Consider the following 6,918-nt stretch of genomic DNA (forward strand, 5'->3'; position numbering starts at 1 on the left):
CACCACATTTTTAAGTTGATGCCTAAAATTTTTATCATGTTAGGTTACATATATATATATATATATATTCCAGTACATTATGAATAATGACATTTAAAAATAAACTGTCACATCTCTATTTGAATCTATCCAGTAGAATCTAAATATTATAACAATTTGATGCCCCATAATACTTTTAAAATACACAAAAATAAGTTCTTCTTTGTTCGTTTTTCTTCTTGAAATTGTATTTCCATTCCATTTCCTAATATATATTTTATACTTTAAAGTATTTCATGAATAACATACTTCTATGCAACAGAAATAGGGAAATAATTTAAAATTTCCTGTGATCATAAGGTTCTAAGTGTTAGAAAATTCTGCACAATTTCTCAAAACATCATAAATATATTGCAAATACTGATGAATAATTATTAAACATAAAATGTAAAATTGTATTGGAATTGCAGATCTTAATGACATGAGTAAAGCCTTTCTCCCCCATGTATCCAGGGATAAATATACAGGATTTAGTGTCAATGTTGAATGTATGATTTGGCAAATAGAGGTGCTGAGAAGCTCTTCACCTAAATAAGTAAATAGGAATGATGGAGTTTTTTTTTTTTTTTAATATTTATTTATTTATTTGGCTGTGCAGGGTCTTAGTTGTGGCATGCAGGATCTTCGTTGCTGCGTGCAGGATCTTTTTTCTTTTAGTTGCGGGATGTGGGATCTTTAGTTGCAGCTTGTGGGGTCCTTAGTTGAGGCATGCATGTGGGATCTAGTTCCCTGACCAGGGATTGAATCCGGGCACCCTGCATTGGGAGTGTAGAGTCTTCACTGCTGGACCACCAGGGAAGTCCCTGATGGAGTTTTGTGATAGCAATGGGACTCAGTTCTTTGAATTCTTCTCAGTTATATACCAAAAATTACATGGTAATATATCATCAAGATTATTTTTAGTAATCTCTCATCTTGATGAGTTAATTAGGTGTCCTTCCCCTTTTAAAAATAATTAATTAATTAATTAATTTTTGGCTGTGTTGGGTCTTTGTTGCTGTGCATGGGCTTGCTCTAGTTGTGGCGAGCAAGGGCTGCTCTTCATTGTGGTGGCTTCTCTTGCTATGGAACACGGGCTCTAGGTGTGCGGGCTTCAGTAGTTGTGGCAGGCAGGCTCAGTACTTGTGGCTCGTGGGCTCTAGAACGCAGGCTCAGTAGTTGTGGTGCGCGGGCTTAGTTGCTCCGCGGCATGTGGGATCTTCCTGGACCAGGGCTCGAACCCGTGTTCCCTGCATTGGCAGGCGGATTCTTAACCACTGCGCCACCAGGGAAGTCCTAAATAGTACATTCTAATTGACCATATTTAGAATTAAATATAAAAGAGCCAAAGTATTCTATAACTATGATTACAGATATAATCACTGATATTTGGAATCTGCTTGCTTGAGTGGACCAGATAATTAGAATATCATGTTAAATAAGCTGAGGTTCAAACCTATACAAGACTGAATGCTTTGCACAGGGAAAAATTTCCATGACTGAGAACTGCATTCTTAACCTGGGCCAGGTATTTCAAAAACATGCTGTTTCGGTCGTAAGAGAGCACAAGGAGGGGGTGGAATGGGTAGGGAGAGAAACATTACAGAAGACTTTGTGTAAACTCATCAGCACTGTTGGAAAAACAACACAAAACCACGATCAAGTCAATAACGTTATCTTTGGCCTATAAAGAACAGTACATTTTTTGGCCGACTATCATCCTCGATAATTTGTCTTGTTGTTACATAATATGTTTCCTTAAGAAAACTCAAAGAGCCCTACACAAGTTATGTCATTTTCTTTATAACATGCTGAAGCCAAAAGCAGAAGGGAAGTTGTCTAGACCAGTGCTATCCGAAAGAAATATGAGCCACATAAATAGTAATTAAAAATTTTCTAGTAGCCACATCTTTTTAAAAAAAGTAAGAAGAATAGGTGAAATTAATTTGAATATTATATTTTACCCAATATATCTAAAATGTTATCGTATCAACATATAATGAATGTAAAATTTGGCCATGAGAGCTATACCATTCTTTTGTTGGTACTAAGTCTTTGAAATCTGGTGTGCATTTAACATTTAGAGCACATCTCAGTTTGGACTGGTCACATTTCAAGGGCTCAGTAGCCACATAGCATCTCAATTCTAGAGAATATGGAAAGGGTGATGGTCATAGAATCCAAAGTCCGGGCTTTATTGCAAGCTAATATCAATATAATGTGAGTCAGAGTTTGTCATTATCCTGCTCAAAATCCTCCTGACTTCTTATCACTCCCAAAACAACAGCTAAACTCTTATCTCTGAGGCTGAGCATGATGCAGCCCCACCTTCCTTAACAACTATCTGACCTACCAATTTCCCCCTCACTCATTCTGCGCCCCCCTGTCCCCGCCCCCATCTCAGGATTGTGGTACTTCCGCCTCCTTCAGCTTGGAATGCATCTTCTCCTGCCTCAGTCCCTGAATTCGTTTAGGTTTTTGCCAAAATGTCATCTCAGGAAGGCCTGTGACCTAAAATTGCTCTCCTCTCTAGCCACTCTCCAGAGTCATCTCTTGGTATTCATTACACTAAACACTGAAAGTACACATGCATTTTAAAATTTGTTTACTATCTATCTCCTCCACTAGAAAGTAAGATCTATGAGGGCAGGAGCGTTGTCTTGTACACTGTTGGATCACCAACACCTGGAATAGTGCCTGGCACACAGCAGGTGTGTTGAATAGATGAGTGATAATGTTTTCTTTGGCAGATCATTTAGAGGGTATAGTGCAGTGTTTAAGAGTGTACAATCTGGAGTCAGGCTCTTTGAGATCAAATTCCAGACTGTCTGCTTACTGTCTCTGTCCTTTTGAGTAACTACTTAACTTCTTTAAACTTTAGGTGCTTCATCTGAAAAATGTGGTTGTCAACAGTAGCATCCATTTTGTAGAGATGATGTTGTTTTGAGAATTAAATGAGATAAAGTAGGTTAAGTACCTAATTCAGTATCCCACCCATAAAAAGCACTCAAGAAAATTTCCTGTTATTATCTTTTAAACAGTGATTAAAATGAGTGCCTTGGCTCCCATGTATTCTTCAACCTGCCCCACTGCTTCACAGACACTGCTCTTGTCACGGTTACTAACAGTCCCTCCTCTTTGCCTCTCCAGTGTATGTGTTCCCTTTCGGCTCCTTGGATACTGTTGAACATTCTCCAGCCTGACTTCTGTAGTACACAGAACTTTCTACTGCCTCTCTGCCTACTCCCTTTTACTCCCCTTTGCTGACTGCTCTTCCCCTTCCCTTGTTTATATTAGTTCAGTCTCTGTCTTTGATGCTGGTTACTCTACGCCCACTCCCTGAACAATCTCACCCACTCCCAGGACTTCAATTGTCATTTCTATGCTGCTGATTCCAAATCTCCATCACCAGCCTGGCTTTCTCTCCTGAGCTCCAGGCTGTATCTGCAATGGCCTTATAGCCATTCAGCTATTGAATATCCAATGCTAAAATCATTCTACTTCATCCAAACCTGCTCCTCTTCTGAATTTCCTATTTTAATAAACGGCTCCCCACTCACCCATTGTTCAAACCAGAAAATGCAGTGTGTATCAATCTTGAGTCCTCCCTCTTCCATCCCACAATCCAATCAGTCGCAATCTGCATACTTCTACCTACCCCTGTTGCCATACCTGAGTCCAGGCCAATTTCCTGTCTAGATTCCAGGCTAGACTAGCTAAGCTTCCTTATAGACACCACTGTGTCCATTCTTTCCTTCCTCTACTTCTCCACAAAGTAACAAAAGTAATCTTTTTTCTATTTTCTATTTTTGGCTGCGTTGGGTCTTCGTTGCTGCACGTGGGCTTTTCTGTGGTTGTGGTGAGCAGGGGCTACTCTTTGTTGTGGTGCGCAGGCTTCTCCTTGCGGTGGCTTCTCTTGTTGTGGAGCACGGGCTCTAGGCGCACGGACTTCAGTAGTTGTGGCACACGGGCTCAGTAGTTATGGCTCGTGGGCTCAGTGCAGGCTCAGTAGTTGTGGTGCATGGGCATGTGGGATCTTCCCAGACCAGCGCTCGAACCCATGTCCCCTGCATTGGCAGGCGGATTCTTAACCACTGCGCCACCAGGGAGGCCCCAAGAGTAATCTTAATAAAATGCAAATCTGATCTCACTATCATGCTCAGAGCCTCATTGCTTAGAGCTCCAAGGTGATGGGTAGCTCCCTATTGCCTTTAAGATAAAGTCAAATCTGGGGGGCAATTTAATTATATATGTTTGAGAAGTTATACTGGCAGGCTTGTTACAAACAAACAAAACAGCATTCCTCCAGCATACCCTCTCCTACAGCACTGTTCACTATTTCTCGTGCTTCAGCCTCCCCGGGGGCAACCGCTATCAACTATTTTACCTGATTCTTTTGGGATTATCTCCGTATCTCAAAAGAATTTGTTTACATTGCTATTTTAAAAAAATTTCAGTGACTTCCACTCTAGAAGATGAAGATTTAGCTTATTTTCATGAAACCCTATGATACCCACCACATACATAAACACTTTTTATTCCTCATCTTCTCAACATGGCCATGACTTAACTATGTTGCCTTCAGTAGTTACACTGATATGACTTTGTAAATGTTATTCACATCTGAGCCAAAGAATACTATGCTACAAATACTTTTTCTTTATAACTTTTTTTTTGAGTTAATAACTTTTCCCCCCTGTAACTTGGTTTTTGTAATAAAGAGGCTTAACTCCATTTTTGATATTTGACTATTGGAAGCTTTCAACCTCCATCCCTCTTCCCTATCTTCCCACATCTGGGCAGCCAAGATGAGAAGACTTGTGTAGGCCTTTACCTCTAAGAGCTGATGGGAATTTCAAACAGGGCAGACTTTAGCCCATGTTAGGGTAATTCCCCACCATGCTGGCTCCACCTTTTAACCACAGTGAAAGCCCCAAATCACCCCTCATCCTTTGTCATTTTCTCATCAAACTCCTGCATGAGCCCTTTCCCTGCTGGGAACCCCTAGCTTAGTATTAGTACTAAGTATACTTTATTTATAGTCATGGGTGGATGCATTGTGTCATGTGTCTGGACATCCAAATAAATTCCTAAGTGGGAGATCACGCTCACCTCTGGGCAGACTGATCTATGTATTGATATATACTTATCATCAATACATTCCCAAATTGCCCCACCCCCAGTTTTAAGAAATCTTCCTTCAACATTCTTTAAATGCCAGTCATTCTATCCATGTCATTTTCTTGGTGATCTTTCTCCAGGGCATCTGCCCTGCTCCAGTCCAGCAGATTGGTTGATCTTTAGGCTTCCTTCGGAGCTGTGGTCTTAGATTTTCCCTTCACCATCACCCTGACTTTCTCATGTATCAGAATCCCATTCCCTGGATTCCATTTTCTCTTTTCTTATTTTAGTTGAATAAATTCTCTCATAGCTCCCTGAGAAATGGACCTGTCAGATACTGTTTTTGACCTTTCATGTCTGAAAAAAAATCTATATTCTGCCCTCCCACTTAATTAATAATTTGGCTGGGGAACTCTACATTAGAAATCATTTCCTTCTACTATTTTCTAGCATCCAGTGCAGCTGTTGAGAAATCTGAAGCCATTCTGATACCTGATTCTTTTTAGAATCCTGTTTTTCTTTCCTGAAAGTTTCTAGAATATTATCTTTGTCCACAGGGTTTGCAATTTCATAATGATGTGTCTCAATGTAGGTTTGTGATGTGTCTCAATGTAGCTCCAAGACATCCATTGTCTTGGGAGCTCGATAGGCTCTTTTAATTTGGAAAGTCATGTCCTTTCATTGTAGGAAATTTTCTTGAATTGGTTCTTTGATAGTTTCCCCCCTTCATTTTCTCTGTTCTTTCTTTCCAGAACTTTCAGATATTGTACTTCCTGGACTAGTCTGTACCTTTTTCATCTTTTATCTTTTCTTCTCTTTCTATCTTTTTGTTTTACTTCCTGGGAGGTTTCCTGAACTTTATATTTTAAACTTTCACTGGAAGTTTTCTTTTATACTGTGATATTTTTAATATCCAAGAGTTCATTTTTGCCCTCTGGCTGCTACTTTTAAAAACACTAATACCATCTGGTTCTTGTTTGATGACTGCAATATCTTATAATATTTCACTATTTTTGAATCTTTGAAGATATTAATAGTAGGTTATTTTTTTCCTCCTGCATAGTCTTTATTTCTTCTTTGTTGCTTTTCTATGTTAGTTTGTTTTGGCCTCTGTCTTTCTTATTAGAATATTCCATCAACTGTCTATAGAGATCCTTGACTGTCTGCCCATATCTAGAAGAGAGGCACTAGAAAGCTTTGGGCAAGCTCAATTTACATGGTTGGCTTGTCAACTGTGGGTTTCACTGTAGGGCAATCTGTTGGTCAGAAGTATGGGAAGAAAGTGAAGAAAGAAGGTTAGGTGTCTTGACAGTCAGTTATAAACTTTCAGTAGGTTGCCTTCCAGCCTTGCCAACTGCTGGCTTAGGATTCAGCTTTCTTGGGATGGACAGGTGAGTTACTACTCAACCATAATTTTTCCAGCTTCCAAAATTGTGTTGGTGCTGTTTCTTCTTTTATTATCTATGTGCTTGGGGATTTCTACTTTAAAAAAAATCCATTCATTATTGTTTTAGTGGGTTGTCAGGAGGAACAGAAACTCCCATGAGTGTTGTCTGACATTTCTAATAGGAATTAAAGCATACAGAGTCTTTACTGTATGATTATTGAAGTGTCTACTTTTTGGCCCTTGTCGAATTCACCAACCTTATCTCATGTCCATTCTATATTCAGACTACCTTTTCAGTTTCTTGAGTGCACCACATTCTGCCTTTGCCATCTGGCCCCCACAAGTGCTGATACCTCTGCCAGGAGCTCCTGTTTGCCCCCCGACTGCCTCTA

Source organism: Lagenorhynchus albirostris, chromosome 8, assembly GCF_949774975.1.
Source record: "Lagenorhynchus albirostris chromosome 8, mLagAlb1.1, whole genome shotgun sequence".
NCBI lineage: Eukaryota > Metazoa > Chordata > Mammalia > Artiodactyla > Delphinidae > Lagenorhynchus > Lagenorhynchus albirostris.